The following is a 17,491-nucleotide window of genomic DNA, read 5'->3' as shown; positions in this document are numbered from 1 at the left end:
GCCTGAACCCCGGGCTCCTGCCTGCCTGCCTGAACTTCGGGCTCCTGCCTGCCTGCCTGAACCCCGGGCTCCTGCCTTCCTGCCTGAACCCCGGGCTCCTGCCTGCCTACCTTCCTGCCTGAACCCCGGGCTCCTGCCTGCCTGCCTGCCTGCCTGAACCCCGGGCTCCTGCCTGCCTGCCTGAACCCCGGGCTCCTGCCTGCCGGCCTGAACCCCGGGCTCCTGCCTTCCTGCCTGAACCCCGGGCTCCTGCCTTCCTGCCTGAACCCCGGGCTCCTGCCTGCCTGCCTGCCTGCCTTTACCCAGTGCTCCTGCCTTCCTGCCTGAACCCCGGGCTCCTGCCTTCCTGCCTGAACCCCGGGCTCCTGCCTGCCTGCCTGCCTGCCTTTACCCCGGGCTCCTGCCTGCCTGCCTGAACCCCGGGCTCCTGCCTGCCTGCCTGAACCCCGGGCTCCTGCCTGCCTGCCTGAACCCGGGCTCCTGCCTTCCTGCCTGAACCCCGGGCTGCTGCCTGCCTGCCTTAGTGCCTGAACCCCGGGCTCCTGCCTGCCTGCCTGAACCCCGGGCTCCTGCCTGCCTGCCTGAACTTCGGGCTCCTGCCTGCCTGCCTGAACCCCGGGCTCCTGCCTTCCTGCCTGAACCCCGGGCTCCTGCCTGCCTACCTTCCTGCCTGAACCCCGGGCTCCTGCCTGCCTGCCTGAACCCCGGGCTCCTGCCTGCCGGCCTGAACCCCGGGCTCCTGCCTTCCTGCCTGAACCCCGGGCTCCTGCCTGCCTGCCTGCAAGCCTGCCTGAACCCCGGGCTCCTGCCTGCCTGCCTGCCAGCCTGCCTGAACCCCGGGCTCCTGCCTTCCTGCCTGAACCCCGGGCTCCTGCCTTCCTGCCTGAACGCCGGGCTGCTGCCTGCCTGCCTTCCTGCCTGAACACCGGGCTCCTGCCTGCCTGCCTTCCTGCCTGAACCCCGGGCTCCTGCCTGCCTGCCTGCCTGCCTGAACCCTGGGCTCCTGCCTGCCTGCCTGCCTGAACCCCGGGCTCCTGCCTGCCTGCTTGCCTGAACCCCGGGCTCCTGCCTGCCTGCCTGAACCCCGGGCTCCTGCCTGCCTGCCTGAACACCGGGCTCCTGCCTGCCTGCCTGAACCCCGGGCTCCTGCCTGCCTGCCTGAACCCGGGCTCCTGCCTTCCTGCCTGAACCCCGGGCTGCTGCCTGCCTGCCTTCCTGCCTGAACCCCGGGCTCCTGCCTGCCTGCCTGAACACCGGGCTCCTGCCTGCCTGCCTGAACCCCGGGCTCCTGCCTGCCTGCCTGAACTTCGGGCTCCTGCCTGCCTGCCTGAACCCCGGGCTCCTGCCTTCCTGCCTGAACCCCGGGCTCCTGCCTTCCTGCCTGAACGCCGGGCTGCTGCCTGCCTGCCTTCCTGCCTGAACACCGGGCTCCTGCCTGCCTGCCTTCCTGCCTGAACCCCGGGCTCCTGCCTGCCTGCCTGCCTGCCTGAACCCTGGGCTCCTGCCTGCCTGCCTGCCTGAACCCCGGGCTCCTGCCTGCCTGCTTGCATGAACCCCGGGCTCCTGCCTGCCTGCCTGAACCCCGGGCTCCTGCCTGCCTGCCTGAACACCGGGCTCCTGCCTGCCTGCCTGAACCCCGGGCTCCTGCCTGCCTGCCTGAACTTCGGGCTCCTGCCTGCCTGCCTGAACCCCGGGCTCCTGCCTTCCTGCCTGAACCCCGGGCTCCTGCCTGCCTACCTTCCTGCCTGAACCCCGGGCTCCTGCCTGCCTGCCTGAACCCCGGGCTCCTGCCTGCCGGCCTGAACCCCGGGCTCCTGCCTTCCTGCCTGAACCCCGGGCTCCTGCCTGCCTGCCTGCCAGCCTGCCTGAACCCCGGGCTCCTGCCTGCCTGCCTGCCAGCCTGCCTGAACCCCGGGCTCCTGCCTTCCTGCCTGAACCCCGGGCTCCTGCCTTCCTGCCTGAACGCCGGGCTGCTGCCTGCCTGCCTTCCTGCCTGAACACCGGGCTCCTGCCTGCCTGCCTTCCTGCCTGAACCCCGGGCTCCTGCCTGCCTGCCTGCCTGCCTGAACCCTGGGCTCCTGCCTGCCTGCCTGCCTGAACCCCGGGCTCCTGCCTGCCTGCTTGCCTGAACCCCGGGCTCCTGCCTGCCTGCCTGAACCCCGGGCTCCTGCCTGCCTGCCTGAACACCGGGCTCCTGCCTGCCTGCCTGAACCCCGGGCTCCTGCCTGCCTGCCTGAACTTCGGGCTCCTGCCTGCCTGCCTGAACCCCGGGCTCCTGCCTTCCTGCCTGAACCCCGGGCTCCTGCCTGCCTACCTTCCTGCCTGAACCCCGGGCTCCTGCCTGCCTGCCTGCCTGCCTGAACCCCGGGCTCCTGCCTGCCTGCCTGAACCCCGGGCTCCTGCCTGCCGGCCTGAACCCCGGGCTCCTGCCTTCCTGCCTGAACCCCGGGCTCCTGCCTTCCTGCCTGAACCCCGGGCTCCTGCCTTCCTGCCTGAACCCCGGGCTCCTGCCTGCCTGCCTGAACCCCGGGCTCCTGCCTGCCTGCCTGAACACCGGGCTCCTGCCTGCCTGCCTGAACCCCGGGCTCCTGCCTGCCTGCCTGAACTTCGGGCTCCTGCCTGCCTGCCTGAACCCCGGGCTCCTGCCTTCCTGCCTGAACCCCGGGCTCCTGCCTGCCTACCTTCCTGCCTGAACCCCGGGCTCCTGCCTGCCTGCCTGAACCCCGGGCTCCTGCCTTCCTGCCTGAACCCCGGGCTCCTGCCTGCCTGCCTGAACCCCGGGCTCCTGCCTGCCTGCCTGAACCCTGGGCTCCTGCCTGCCTGCCTGCCTGAACCCCGGGCTCCTGCCTGCCTGCTTGCCTGAACACCGGGCTCCTGCCTGCCTGCCTGAACCCCGGGCTCCTGCCTGCCTGCCTGAACTTCGGGCTCCTGCCTGCCTGCCTGAACCCCGGGCTCCTGCCTTCCTGCCTGAACCCCGGGCTCCTGCCTGCCTGCCTGAACTTCGGGCTCCTGCCTGCCTGCCTGAACCCCGGGCTCCTGCCTTCCTGCCTGAACCCCGGGCTCCTGCCTGCCTACCTTCCTGCCTGAACCCCGGGCTCCTGCCTGCCTGCCTGAACCCCGGGCTCCTGCCTGCCGGCCTGAACCCCGGGCTCCTGCCTTCCTGCCTGAACCCCGGGCTCCTGCCTGCCTGCCTGCCAGCCTGCCTGAACCCCGGGCTCCTGCCTGCCTGCCTGCCAGCCTGCCTGAACCCCGGGCTCCTGCCTTCCTGCCTGAACCCCGGGCTCCTGCCTTCCTGCCTGAACGCCGGGCTGCTGCCTGCCTGCCTTCCTGCCTGAACACCGGGCTCCTGCCTGCCTGCCTTCCTGCCTGAACCCCGGGCTCCTGCCTGCCTGCCTGCCTGCCTGAACCCTGGGCTCCTGCCTGCCTGCCTGCCTGAACCCCGGGCTCCTGCCTGCCTGCTTGCCTGAACCCCGGGCTCCTGCCTGCCTGCCTGAACCCCGGGCTCCTGCCTGCCTGCCTGAACACCGGGCTCCTGCCTGCCTGCCTGAACCCCGGGCTCCTGCCTGCCTGCCTGAACTTCGGGCTCCTGCCTGCCTGCCTGAACCCCGGGCTCCTGCCTTCCTGCCTGAACCCCGGGCTCCTGCCTGCCTACCTTCCTGCCTGAACCCCGGGCTCCTGCCTGCCTGCCTGCCTGCCTGAACCCCGGGCTCCTGCCTGCCTGCCTGAACCCCGGGCTCCTGCCTGCCGGCCTGAACCCCGGGCTCCTGCCTTCCTGCCTGAACCCCGGGCTCCTGCCTTCCTGCCTGAACCCCGGGCTCCTGCCTGCCTGCCTGCCTGCCTTTACCCAGTGCTCCTGCCTTCCTGCCTGAACCCCGGGCTCCTGCCTTCCTGCCTGAACCCCGGGCTCCTGCCTTCCTGCCTGAACCCCGGGCTCCTGCCTGCCTGCCTGAACCCCGGGCTCCTGCCTGCCTGCCTGAACCCCGGGCTCCTGCCTGCCTGCCTGAACCCGGGCTCCTGCCTTCCTGCCTGAACCCCGGGCTGCTGCCTGCCTGCCTTCCTGCCTGAACCCCGGGCTCCTGCCTGCCTGCCTGCCTGCCTGAACCCCGGGCTCCTGCGTTCCTGCCTGAACCCCGGGCTGCTGCCTGCCTGCCTTCCTGCCTGAACCCCGGGCTCCTGCCTGCCTGCCTGCCTGCCTGAACCCCGGGCTCCTGCCTTCCTGCCTGAACCCCGGGCTCCTGCCTTCCTGCCTGAACCCCGGGCTCCTGCCTTCCTGCCTGAACCCCGGGCTCCTGCCTTCCTGCCTGAACCCCGGGCTGCTGCCTGCCTTCCTTCCTGCCTCAACCCCGGGCTCCTGCCTGCCTGCCTGCCAGCCTGCCTGAACCCCGGGCTCCTGCCTTCCTGCCTGAACCCCGGGCTCCTGCCTTCCTGCCTGAACGCCGGGCTGCTGCCTGCCTGCCTTCCTGCCTGAACACCGGGCTCCTGCCTGCCTGCCTTCCTGCCTGAACCCCGGGCTCCTGCCTGCCTGCCTGCCTGCCTGAACCCTGGGCTCCTGCCTGCCTGCCTGCCTGAACCCCGGGCTCCTGCCTTCCTGCCTGAACCCCGGGCTCCTGCCTTCCTGCCTGAACCCCGGGCTCCTGCCTGCCTGCCTGAACCCCGGGCTCCTGCCTTCCTGCCTGAACCCCGGGCTGCTGCCTGCCTGCCTTCCTGCCTGAACCCCGGGCTCCTGCCTGCCTGCCTGCCTGCCTGAACCCCGGGCTCCTGCCTTCCTGCCTGTACCCCGGGCTGCACCCTGCCTGCCTTCCTGCCTGAACCCCGGGCTCCTGCCTGCCTGCCTGCCTGCCTGAACCCCGGGCTCCTGCCTTCCTGCCTGAACCCCGGGCTCCTGCCTTCCTGCCTGAACCCCGGGCTCCTGCCTTCCTGCCTGAACCCCGGGCTCCTGCCTTCCTGCCTGAACCCCGGGCTCCTGCCTGCCTGCCTGAACCCCGGGCTCCTGCCTTCCTGCCTGAACGCCGGGCTGCTGCCTGCCTGCCTTCCTGCCTGAACACCGGGCTCCTGCCTGCCTGCCTTCCTGCCTGAACCCCGGGCTCCTGCCTGCCTGCCTGCCTGCCTGAACCCTGGGCTCCTGCCTGCCTGCCTGCCTGAACCCCGGGCTCCTGCCTTCCTGCCTGAACCCCGGGCTCCTGCCTTCCTGCCTGAACCCCGGGCTCCTGCCTGCCTGCCTGAACCCCGGGCTCCTGCCTTCCTGCCTGAACCCCGGGCTGCTGCCTGCCTGCCTTCCTGCCTGAACCCCGGGCTCCTGCCTGCCTGCCTGCCTGCCTGAACCCCGGGCTCCTGCCTTCCTGCCTGTACCCCGGGCTGCACCCTGCCTGCCTTCCTGCCTGAACCCCGGGCTCCTGCCTTCCTGCCTGAACGCCGGGCTGCTGCCTGCCTGCCTTCCTGCCTGAACACCGGGCTCCTGCCTGCCTGCCTTCCTGCCTGAACCCCGGGCTCCTGCCTGCCTGCCTGCCTGCCTGAACCCTGGGCTCCTGCCTGCCTGCCTGCCTGAACCCCGGGCTCCTGCCTTCCTGCCTGAACCCCGGGCTCCTGCCTTCCTGCCTGAACCCCGGGCTCCTGCCTGCCTGCCTGAACCCCGGGCTCCTGCCTTCCTGCCTGAACCCCGGGCTGCTGCCTGCCTGCCTTCCTGCCTGAACCCCGGGCTCCTGCCTGCCTGCCTGCCTGCCTGAACCCCGGGCTCCTGCCTTCCTGCCTGTACCCCGGGCTGCACCCTGCCTGCCTTCCTGCCTGAACCCCGGGCTCCTGCCTTCCTGCCTGAACCCCGGGCTCCTGCCTGCCTGCCTGAACCCCGGGCTCCTGCCTTCCTGCCTGAACCCCGGGCTCCTGCCTTCCTGCCTGAACCCCGGGCTCCTGCCTGCCTGCCTGAACCCCGGGCTCCTGCCTTCCTGCCTGAACCCCGGGCTGCTGCCTGCCTGCCTTCCTGCCTGAACCCCGGGCTCCTGCCTGCCTGCCTGCCTGCCTGAACCCCGGGCTCCTGCCTTCCTGCCTGTACCCCGGGCTGCACCCTGCCTGCCTTCCTGCCTGAACCCCGGGCTCCTGCCTGCCTGCCTGCCTGCCTGAACCCCGGGCTCCTGCCTTCCTGCCTGAACCCCGGGCTCCTGCCTTCCTGCCTGAACCCCGGGCTCCTGCCTTCCTGCCTGAACCCCGGGCTCCTGCCTTCCTGCCTGAACCCCGGGCTGCTGCCTGCCTTCCTTCCTGCCTGAACCCCGGGCTCCTGCCTGCCTGCCTGCCAGCCTGCCTGAACCCCGGGCTCCTGCCTTCCTGCCTGAACCCCGGGCTCCTGCCTTCCTGCCTGAACGCCGGGCTGCTGCCTGCCAGCCTTCCTGCCTGAACACCGGGCTCCTGCCTGCCTGCCTTCCTGCCTGAACCCCGGGCTCCTGCCTGCCTGCCTGCCTGCCTGAACCCTGGGCTCCTGCCTGCCTGCCTGCCTGAACCCCGGGCTCCTGCCTGCCTGCTTGCATGAACCCCGGGCTCCTGCCTGCCTGCCTGTACCCCGGGCTCCTGCCTGCCTGCCTGAACACCGGGCTCCTGCCTGCCTGCCTGAACCCCGGGCTCCTGCCTGCCTGCCTGAACTTCGGGCTCCTGCCTGCCTGCCTGAACCCCGGGCTCCTGCCTTCCTGCCTGAACCCCGGGCTCCTGCCTGTTACCTTGCTGCCTGAACCCCGGGCTCCTGCCTGCCTGCCTGAACCCCGGGCTCCTGCTTGCCGGCCTGAACCCCGGGCTCATGCCTTCCTGCCTGAACCCCGGGCTCCTGCCTGCCTGCCTGCCAGCCTGCCTGAACCCCGGGCTCCTGCCTGCCTGCCTGCCAGCCTGCCTGAACCCCGGGCTCCTGCCTTGCTGCCTGAACCCCGGGCTCCTGCCTGCCTGCCTGAACCCCGGGCTCCTGCCTGCCGGCCTGAACCCCGGGCTCATGCCTTCCTGCCTGAACCCCGGGCTCCTGCCTGCCTGCCTGCCAGCCTGCCTGAACCCCGGGCTCCTGCCTGCCTGCCTGCCAGCCTGCCTGAACCCCGGGCTCCTGCCTTCCTGCCTGAACCCCGGGCTCCTGCCTTCCTGCCTGAACGCCGGGCTGCTGCCTGCCTGCCTTCCTGCCTGAACACCGGGCTCCTGCCTGCCTGCCTTCCTGCCTGAACCCCGGGCTCCTGCCTGCCTGCCTGCCTGCCTGAACCCTGGGCTCCTGCCTGCCTGCCTGCCTGAACCCCGGGCTCCTGCCTGCCTGCTTGCCTGAACCCCGGGCTCCTGCCTGCCTGCCTGAACCCCGGGCTCCTGCCTGCCTGCCTGAACACCGGGCTCCTGCCTGCCTGCCTGAACCCCGGGCTCCTGCCTGCCTGCCTGAACTTCGGGCTCCTGCCTGCCTGCCTGAACCCCGGGCTCCTGCCTTCCTGCCTGAACCCCGGGCTCCTGCCTGCCTACCTTCCTGCCTGAACCCCGGGCTCCTGCCTGCCTGCCTGAACCCCGGGCTCCTGCCTTCCTGCCTGAACCCCGGGCTCCTGCCTGCCTGCCTGCCTGCCTGTACCCAGTGCTCCTGCCTTCCTGCCTGAACCCCGGGCTCCTGCCTTCCTGCCTGAACCCCGGGCTCCTGCCTTCCTGCCTGAACCCCGGGCTCCTGCCTGCCTGCCTGAACCCCGGGCTCCTGCCTGCCTGCCTGAACCCCGGGCTCCTGCCTTCCTGCCTGAACCCCGGGCTCCTGCCTTCCTACCTGAACCCCGGGCTCCTGCCTGCCTGCCTTCCTGCCTGAACCCCGGGCTCCTGCCTTCCTGCCTGAACCCCGGGCTCCTGTCTTCCTGCCTGAACCCCGGGCTCCTGCCTGCCTGCCTGCCTGCCTGAACCCCGCGCTCCTGCCTGCCTGCCTGCCTGAACCCCGGGCTCCTGCCTTCCTGCCTTAACCCCGGGCTCCTGCCTTCCTGCCTGAACCCCGGGCTCCTGCCTGCCTGCCTGAACCCCGGGCTCCTGCCTTCCTGCCTGAACCCCGGGCTCCTGCCTTCCTGCCTGAACCCCGGGCTCCTGCCTGCCTGCCTGCCTGCCTGAACCCCGGGCTCCTGTCTTCCTGCCTGAACCCCGGGCTGCTGCCTGCCTGCCTTCCTGCCTGAACCCCGGGCTCCTGCCTGCCTGCCTGCCTGCCTGAACCCCGGGCTCCTGCCTTCCTGCCTGAACCCCGGGCTGCTGCCTGCCTGCCTTCCTGCCTGAACCCCGGGCTCCTGCCTGCCTGCCTGCCTGCCTGAACCCCGGGCTCCTGCCTTCCTGCCTGAACCCCGGGCTCCTGCCTTCCTCCCTGAACCCCGGGCTCCTGCCTTCCTGCCTGAACCCCGGGCTCCTGCCTTCCTGCCTGAACCCCGGGCTGCTGCCTGCCTTCCTTCCTGCCTGAACCCCGGGCTCCTGCCTGCCTGCCTGCCAGCCTGCCTGAACCCCGGGCTCCTGCCTTCCTGCCTGAACCCCGGGCTCCTGCCTTCCTGCCTGAACGCCGGGCTGCTGCCTGCCTGCCTTCCTGCCTGAACACCGGGCTCCTGCCTGCCTGCCTTCCTGCCTGAACCCCGGGCTCCTGCCTGCCTGCCTGCCTGCCTGAACCCTGGGCTCCTGCCTGCCTGCCTGCCTGAACCCCGGGCTCCTGCCTGCCTGCTTGCCTGAACCCCGGGCTCCTGCCTGCCTGCCTGAACCCCGGGCTCCTGCCTGCCTGCCTGAACACCGGGCTCCTGCCTGCCTGCCTGAACCCCGGGCTCCTGCCTGCCTGCCTGAACTTCGGGCTCCTGCCTGCCTGCCTGCCTGCCTGTACCCAGTGCTCCTGCCTTCCTGCCTGAACCCCGGGCTCCTGCCTTCCTGCCTGAACCCCGGGCTCCTGCCTTCCTGCCTGAACCCCGGGCTCCTGCCTGCCTGCCTGAACCCCGGGCTCCTGCCTGCCTGCCTGAACCCCGGGCTCCTGCCTTCCTGCCTGAACCCCGGGCTCCTGCCTTCCTACCTGAACCCCGGGCTCCTGCCTGCCTGCCTTCCTGCCTGAACCCCGGGCTCCTGCCTTCCTGCCTGAACCCCGGGCTCCTGTCTTCCTGCCTGAACCCCGGGCTCCTGCCTGCCTGCCTGCCTGCCTGAACCCCGCGCTCCTGCCTGCCTGCCTGCCTGAACCCCGGGCTCCTGCCTTCCTGCCTTAACCCCGGGCTCCTGCCTTCCTGCCTGAACCCCGGGCTCCTGCCTGCCTGCCTGAACCCCGGGCTCCTGCCTTCCTGCCTGAACCCCGGGCTCCTGCCTTCCTGCCTGAACCCCGGGCTCCTGCCTGCCTGCCTGCCTGCCTGAACCCCGGGCTCCTGTCTTCCTGCCTGAACCCCGGGCTGCTGCCTGCCTGCCTTCCTGCCTGAACCCCGGGCTCCTGCCTGCCTGCCTGCCTGCCTGAACCCCGGGCTCCTGCCTTCCTGCCTGAACCCCGGGCTCCTGCCTTCCTGCCTGAACCCCGGGCTGCTGCCTGCCTGCCTTCCTGCCTGAACCCCGGGCTCCTGCCTGCCTGCCTGCCTGCCTGAACCCCGGGCTCCTGCCTTCCTGCCTGAACCCCGGGCTCCTGCCTTCCTCCCTGAACCCCGGGCTCCTGCCTTCCTGCCTGAACCCCGGGCTCCTGCCTTCCTGCCTGAACCCCGGGCTGCTGCCTGCCTTCCTTCCTGCCTGAACCCCGGGCTCCTGCCTGCCTGCCTGCCAGCCTGCCTGAACCCCGGGCTCCTGCCTTCCTGCCTGAACCCCGGGCTCCTGCCTTCCTGCCTGAACGCCGGGCTGCTGCCTGCCTGCCTTCCTGCCTGAACACCGGGCTCCTGCCTGCCTGCCTTCCTGCCTGAACCCCGGGCTCCTGCCTGCCTGCCTGCCTGCCTGAACCCTGGGCTCCTGCCTGCCTGCCTGCCTGAACCCCGGGCTCCTGCCTGCCTGCTTGCCTGAACCCCGGGCTCCTGCCTGCCTGCCTGAACCCCGGGCTCCTGCCTGCCTGCCTGAACACCGGGCTCCTGCCTGCCTGCCTGAACCCCGGGCTCCTGCCTGCCTGCCTGAACTTCGGGCTCCTGCCTGCCTGCCTGAACCCCGGGCTCCTGCCTTCCTGCCTGAACCCCGGGCTCCTGCCTGCCTACCTTCCTGCCTGAACCCCGGGCTCCTGCCTGCTTGCCTGAACCCCGGGCTCCTGCCTGCCGGCCTGAACCCCGGGCTCCTGCCTTCCTGCCTGAACCCCGGGCTCCTGCCTTCCTGCCTGAACCCCGGGCTCCTGCCTGCCTGCCTGCCTGCCTGTACCCCGTGCTCCTGCCTTCCTGCCTGAACCCCGGGCTCCTGCCTTCCTGCCTGAACCCCGGGCTCCTGCCTTCCTGCCTGAACCCCGGGCTCCTGCCTTCCTGCCTGAACCCCGGGCTCCTGCCTGCCTGCCTGAACCCCGGGCTCCTGCCTTCCTGCCTGAACCCCGGGCTCCTGCCTTCCTGCCTGAACCCCGGGCACCTGCCTGCCTGCCTGAACCCCGGGCTCCTGCCTTCCTGCCTGAACCCCGGGCTCCTGCCTGCCTGCCTGCCTGCCTGAACCCCGGGCTCCTGCCTTCCTGCCTGAACCCCGGGCTGCAGCCTGCCTGCCTTCCTGCCTGAACCCCGGGCTCCTGCCTGCCTGCCTGCCTGCCTGAACCCCGGGCTCCTGCCTTCCTGCCTGAACCCCGGGCTCCTGCCTTCCTGCCTGAACCCCGGGCTCCTGCCTTCCTGCCTGAACCCCGGGCTCCTGCCTTCCTGCCTGAACCCCGGGCTGCTGCCTGCCTTCCTTCCTGCCTGAACCCCGGGCTCCTGCCTGCCTGCCTGCCAGCCTGCCTGAACCCCGGGCTCCTGCCTTCCTGCCTGAACCCCGGGCTCCTGCCTTCCTGCCTGAACGCCGGGCTGCTGCCTGCCTGCCTTCCTGCCTGAACACCGGGCTCCTGCCTGCCTGCCTTCCTGCCTGAACCCCGGGCTCCTGCCTGCCTGCCTGCCTGCCTGCCTGAACCCTGGGCTCCTGCCTGCCTGCCTGCCTGAACCCCGGGCTCCTGCCTGCCTGCTTGCCTGAACCCCGGGCTCCTGCCTGCCTGCCTGAACCCCGGGCTCCTGCCTGCCTGCCTGAACACCGGGCTCCTGCCTGCCTGCCTGAACCCCGGGCTCCTGCCTGCCTGCCTGAACTTCGGGCTCCTGCCTGCCTGCCTGAACCCCGGGCTCCTGCCTGCCTACCTTCCTGCCTGAACCCCGTGCTCCTGCCTGCCTGCCTGAACCCCGGGCTCCTGCCTGCCGGCCTGAACCCCGGGCTCCTGCCTTCCTGCCTGAACCCCGGGCTCCTGCCTGCCTGCCTGCCAGCCTGCCTGAACCCCGGGCTCCTGCCTGCCTGCCTGCCAGCCTGCCTGAACCCCGGGCTCCTGCCTTCCTGCCTGAACCCCGGGCTCCTGCCTTCCTGCCTGAACGCCGGGCTGCTGCCTGCCTGCCTTCCTGCCTGAACACCGGGCTCCTGCCTGCCTGCCTTCCTGCCTGAACCCCGGGCTCCTGCCTGCCTGCCTGCCTGCCTGAACCCTGGGCTCCTGCCTGCCTGCCTGCCTGAACCCCGGGCTCCTGCCTGCCTGCTTGCCTGAACCCCGGGCTCCTGCCTGCCTGCCTGAACCCCGGGCTCCTGCCTGCCTGCCTGAACACCGGGCTCCTGCCTGCCTGCCTGAACCCCGGGCTCCTGCCTGCCTGCCTGAACTTCGGGCTCCTGCCTGCCTGCCTGAACCCCGGGCTCCTGCCTTCCTGCCTGAACCCCGGGCTCCTGCCTGCCTACCTTCCTGCCTGAACCCCGTGCTCCTGCCTGCCTACTTGAACCCCGGGCTCCTGCCTGCCGGCCTGAACCCCGGGCTCCTGCCTTCCTGCCTGAACCCCGGGCTCCTGCCTGCCTGCCTGCCAGCCTGCCTGAACCCCGGGCTCCTGCCTGCCTGCCTGCCAGCCTGCCTGAACCCCGGGCTCCTGCCTTCCTGCCTGAACCCCGGGCTCCTGCCTTCCTGCCTGAACGCCGGGCTGCTGCCTGCCTGCCTTCCTGCCTGAACACCGGGCTCCTGCCTGCCTGCCTTCCTGCCTGAACCCCGGGCTCCTGCCTGCCTGCCTGCCTGCCTGAACCCTGGGCTCCTGCCTGCCTGCCTGCCTGAACCCCGGGCTCCTGCCTGCCTGCTTGCCTGAACCCCGGGCTCCTGCCTGCCTGCCTGAACCCCGGGCTCCTGCCTGCCTGCCTGAACACCGGGCTCCTGCCTGCCTGCCTGAACCCCGGGCTCCTGCCTGCCTGCCTGAACTTCGGGCTCCTGCCTGCCTGCCTGAACCCCGGGCTCCTGCCTTCCTGCCTGAACCCCGGGCTCCTGCCTGCCTACCTTCCTGCCTGAACCCCGGGCTCCTGCCTGCCTGCCTGAACCCCGGGCTCCTGCCTGCCGTCCTGAACCCCGGGCTCCTGCCTTCCAGCCTGAACCCCGGGCTCCTGCCTTCCTGCCTGAACCCCGGGCTCCTGCCTGCCTGCCTGCCTGCCTGTACCCCGTGCTCCTGCCTTCCTGCCTGAACCCCGGGCTCCTGCCTTCCTGCCTGAACCCCGGGCTCCTGCCTTCCTGCCTGAACCCCGGGCTCCTGCCTGCCTGCCTGAACCCCGGGCACCTGCCTGCCTGCCTGAACCCCGGGCTCCTGCCTTCCTGCCTGAACCCCGGGCTCCTGCCTTCCTACCTGAACCCCGGGCTCCTGCCTGCCTGCCTTCCTGCCTGAACCCCGGGCTCCTGCCTTCCTGCCTGAACCCCGGGCTCCTGTCTTCCTGCCTGAACCCCGGGCTCCTGCCTGCCTACCTTCCTGCCTGAACCCCGGGCTCCTGCCTGCCTGCCTGAACCCCGGGCTCCTGCCTTCCTGCCTGAACCCCGGGCTCCTGCCTTCCTGCCTGAACCCCGGGCTCCTGCCTGCCTGCCTGCCTGCCTGTACCCAGTGCTCCTGCCTTCCTGCCTGAACCCCGGGCTCCTGCCTTCCTGCCTGAACCCCGGGCTCCTGCCTTCCTGCCTGAACCCCGGGCTCCTGCCTGCCTGCCTGAACCCCGGGCTCCTGCCTGCCTGCCTGAACCCCGGGCTCCTGCCTTCCTGCCTGAACCCCGGGCTCCTGCCTTCCTACCTGAACCCCGGGCTCCTGCCTGCCTGCCTTCCTGCCTGAACCCCGGGCTCCTGCCTTCCTGCCTGAACCCCGGGCTCCTGTCTTCCTGCCTGAACCCCGGGCTCCTGCCTGCCTGCCTGCCTGCCTGAACCCCGCGCTCCTGCCTGCCTGCCTGCCTGAACCCCGGGCTCCTGCCTTCCTGCCTTAACCCCGGGCTCCTGCCTTCCTGCCTGAACCCCGGGCTCCTGCCTGCCTGCCTGAACCCCGGGCTCCTGCCTTCCTGCCTGAACCCCGGGCTCCTGCCTTCCTGCCTGAACCCCGGGCTCCTGCCTGCCTGCCTGCCTGCCTGAACCCCGGGCTCCTGTCTTCCTGCCTGAACCCCGGGCTGCTGCCTGCCTGCCTTCCTGCCTGAACCCCGGGCTCCTGCCTGCCTGCCTGCCTGCCTGAACCCCGGGCTCCTGCCTTCCTGCCTGAACCCCGGGCTGCTGCCTGCCTGCCTTCCTGCCTGAACCCCGGGCTCCTGCCTGCCTGCCTGCCTGCCTGAACCCCGGGCTCCTGCCTTCCTGCCTGAACCCCGGGCTCCTGCCTTCCTCCCTGAACCCCGGGCTCCTGCCTTCCTGCCTGAACCCCGGGCTGCTGCCTGCCTTCCTTCCTGCCTGAACCCCGGGCTCCTGCCTGCCTGCCTGCCAGCCTGCCTGAACCCCGGGCTCCTGCCTTCCTGCCTGAACCCCGGGTTCCTGCCTTCCTGCCTGAACGCCGGGCTGCTGCCTGCCTGCCTTCCTGCCTGAACACCGGGCTCCTGCCTGCCTGCCTTCCTGCCTGAACCCCGGGCTCCTGCCTGCCTGCCTGCCTGCCTGAACCCTGGGCTCCTGCCTGCCTGCCTGCCTGAACCCCGGGCTCCTGCCTGCCTGCTTGCCTGAACCCCGGGCTCCTGCCTGCCTGCCTGAACCCCGGGCTCCTGCCTGCCTGCCTGAACACCGGGCTCCTGCCTGCCTGCCTGAACCCCGGGCTCCTGCCTGCCTGCCTGAACTTCGGGCTCCTGCCTGCCTGCCTGAACCCCGGGCTCCTGCCTTCCTGCCTGAACCCCGGGCTCCTGCCTGCCTACCTTCCTGCCTGAACCCCGGGCTCCTGCCTGCCTGCCTGAACCCCGGGCTCCTGCCTGCCGGCCTGAACCCCGGGCTCCTGCCTTCCTGCCTGAACCCCGGGCTCCTGCCTTCCTGCCTGAACCCCGGGCTCCTGCCTGCCTGCCTGCCTGCCTGTACCCCGTGCTCCTGCCTTCCTGCCTGAACCCCGGGCTCCTGCCTTCCTGCCTGAACCCCGGGCTCCTGCCTTCCTGCCTGAACCCCGGGCTCCTGCCTTCCTGCCTGAACCCCGGGCTCCTGCCTGCCTGCCTGAACCCCGGGCTCCTGCCTTCCTGCCTGAACCCCGGGCTCCTGCCTTCCTGCCTGAACCCCGGGCACCTGCCTGCCTGCCTGAACCCCGGGCTCCTGCCTTCCTGCCTGAACCCCGGGCTCCTGCCTGCCTGCCTGCCTGCCTGAACCCCGGGCTCCTGCCTTCCTGCCTGAACCCCGGGCTGCAGCCTGCCTGCCTTCCTGCCTGAACCCCGGGCTCCTGCCTGCCTGCCTGCCTGCCTGAACCCCGGGCTCCTGCCTTCCTGCCTGAACCCCGGGCTCCTGCCTTCCTGCCTGAACCCCGGGCTCCTGCCTTCCTGCCTGAACCCCGGGCTCCTGCCTTCCTGCCTGAACCCCGGGCTGCTGCCTGCCTTCCTTCCTGCCTGAACCCCGGGCTCCTGCCTGCCTGCCTGCCAGCCTGCCTGAACCCCGGGCTCCTGCCTTCCTGCCTGAACCCCGGGCTCCTGCCTTCCTGCCTGAACGCCGGGCTGCTGCCTGCCTGCCTTCCTGCCTGAACACCGGGCTCCTGCCTGCCTGCCTTCCTGCCTGAACCCCGGGCTCCTGCCTGCCTGCCTGCCTGCCTGCCTGAACCCTGGGCTCCTGCCTGCCTGCCTGCCTGAACCCCGGGCTCCTGCCTGCCTGCTTGCCTGAACCCCGGGCTCCTGCCTGCCTGCCTGAACCCCGGGCTCCTGCCTGCCTGCCTGAACACCGGGCTCCTGCCTGCCTGCCTGAACCCCGGGCTCCTGCCTGCCTGCCTGCCTGCCTGTACCCCGTGCTCCTGCCTTCCTGCCTGAACCCCGGGCTCCTGCCTTCCTGCCTGAACCCCGGGCTCCTGCCTTCCTGCCTGAACCCCGGGCTCCTGCCTTCCTGCCTGAACCCCGGGCTCCTGCCTGCCTGCCTGAACCCCGGGCTCCTGCCTTCCTGCCTGAACCCCGGGCTCCTGCCTTCCTGCCTGAACCCCGGGCACCTGCCTGCCTGCCTGAACCCCGGGCTCCTGCCTTCCTGCCTGAACCCCGGGCTCCTGCCTGCCTGCCTGCCTGCCTGAACCCCGGGCTCCTGCCTTCCTGCCTGAACCCCGGGCTGCAGCCTGCCTGCCTTCCTGCCTGAACCCCGGGCTCCTGCCTGCCTGCCTGCCTGCCTGAACCCCGGGCTCCTGCCTTCCTGCCTGAACCCCGGGCTCCTGCCTTCCTGCCTGAACCCCGGGCTCCTGCCTTCCTGCCTGAACCCCGGGCTCCTGCCTTCCTGCCTGAACCCCGGGCTGCTGCCTGCCTTCCTTCCTGCCTGAACCCCGGGCTCCTGCCTGCCTGCCTGCCAGCCTGCCTGAACCCCGGGCTCCTGCCTTCCTGCCTGAACCCCGGGCTCCTGCCTTCCTGCCTGAACGCCGGGCTGCTGCCTGCCTGCCTTCCTGCCTGAACACCGGGCTCCTGCCTGCCTGCCTTCCTGCCTGAACCCCGGGCTCCTGCCTGCCTGCCTGCCTGCCTGCCTGAACCCTGGGCTCCTGCCTGCCTGCCTGCCTGAACCCCGGGCTCCTGCCTGCCTGCTTGCCTGAACCCCGGGCTCCTGCCTGCCTGCCTGAACCCCGGGCTCCTGCCTGCCTGCCTGAACACCGGGCTCCTGCCTGCCTGCCTGAACCCCGGGCTCCTGCCTGCCTGCCTGAACTTCGGGCTCCTGCCTGCCTGCCTGAACCCCGGGCTCCTGCCTTCCTGCCTGAACCCCGGGCTCCTGCCTGCCTACCTTCCTGCCTGAACCCCGTGCTCCTGCCTGCCTGCCTGAACCCCGGGCTCCTGCCTGCCGGCCTGAACCCCGGGCTCCTGCCTTCCTGCCTGAACCCCGGGCTCCTGCCTGCCTGCCTGCCAGCCTGCCTGAACCCCGGGCTCCTGCCTGCCTGCCTGCCAGCCTGCCTGAACCCCGGGCTCCTGCCTTCCTGCCTGAACCCCGGGCTCCTGCCTTCCTGCCTGAACGCCGGGCTGCTGCCTGCCTGCCTTCCTGCCTGAACACCGGGCTCCTGCCTGCCTGCCTTCCTGCCTGAACCCCGGGCTCCTGCCTGCCTGCCTGCCTGCCTGAACCCTGGGCTCCTGCCTGCCTGCCTGCCTGAACCCCGGGCTCCTGCCTGCCTGCTTGCCTGAACCCCGGGCTCCTGCCTGCCTGCCTGAACCCCGGGCTCCTGCCTGCCTGCCTGAACACCGGGCTCCTGCCTGCCTGCCTGAACCCCGGGCTCCTGCCTGCCTGCCTGAACTTCGGGCTCCTGCCTGCCTGCCTGAACCCCGGGCTCCTGCCTTCCTGCCTGAACCCCGGGCTCCTGCCTGCCTACCTTCCTGCCTGAACCCCGTGCTCCTGCCTGCCTGCCTGAACCCCGGGCTCCTGCCTGCCGGCCTGAACCCCGGGCTCCTGCCTTCCTGCCTGAACCCCGGGCTCCTGCCTGCCTGCCTGCCAGCCTGCCTGAACCCCGGGCTCCTGCCTGCCTGCCTGCCAGCCTGCCTGAACCCCGGGCTCCTGCCTTCCTGCCTGAACCCCGGGCTCCTGCCTTCCTGCCTGAACGCCGGGCTGCTGCCTGCCTGCCTTCCTGCCTGAACACCGGGCTCCTGCCTGCCTGCCTTCCTGCCTGAACCCCGGGCTCCTGCCTGCCTGCCTGCCTGCCTGAACCCTGGGCTCCTGCCTGCCTGCCTGCCTGAACCCCGGGCTCCTGCCTGCCTGCCTGCCTGAACCCCGGGCTCCTGCCTGCCTGCCTGAACTTCGGGCTCCTGCCTGCCTGCCTGAACCCCGGGCTCCTGCCTTCCTGCCTGAACCCCGGGCTCCTGCCTGCCTACCTTCCTGCCTGAACCCCGGGCTCCTGCCTGCCTGCCTGAACCCCGGGCTCCTGCCTGCCGGCCTGAACCCCGGGCTCCTGCCTTCCAGCCTGAACCCCGGGCTCCGGCCTTCCTGCCTGAACCCCGGGCTCCTGCCTGCCTGCCTGCCTGCCTG

The sequence above is a fragment of the Hypanus sabinus genome, chromosome 29 (genome assembly GCF_030144855.1).
Source record: "Hypanus sabinus isolate sHypSab1 chromosome 29, sHypSab1.hap1, whole genome shotgun sequence".
Taxonomy (NCBI): Eukaryota; Metazoa; Chordata; class Chondrichthyes; order Myliobatiformes; family Dasyatidae; genus Hypanus; species Hypanus sabinus.
This window is presented reverse-complemented; position numbering follows the sequence as displayed.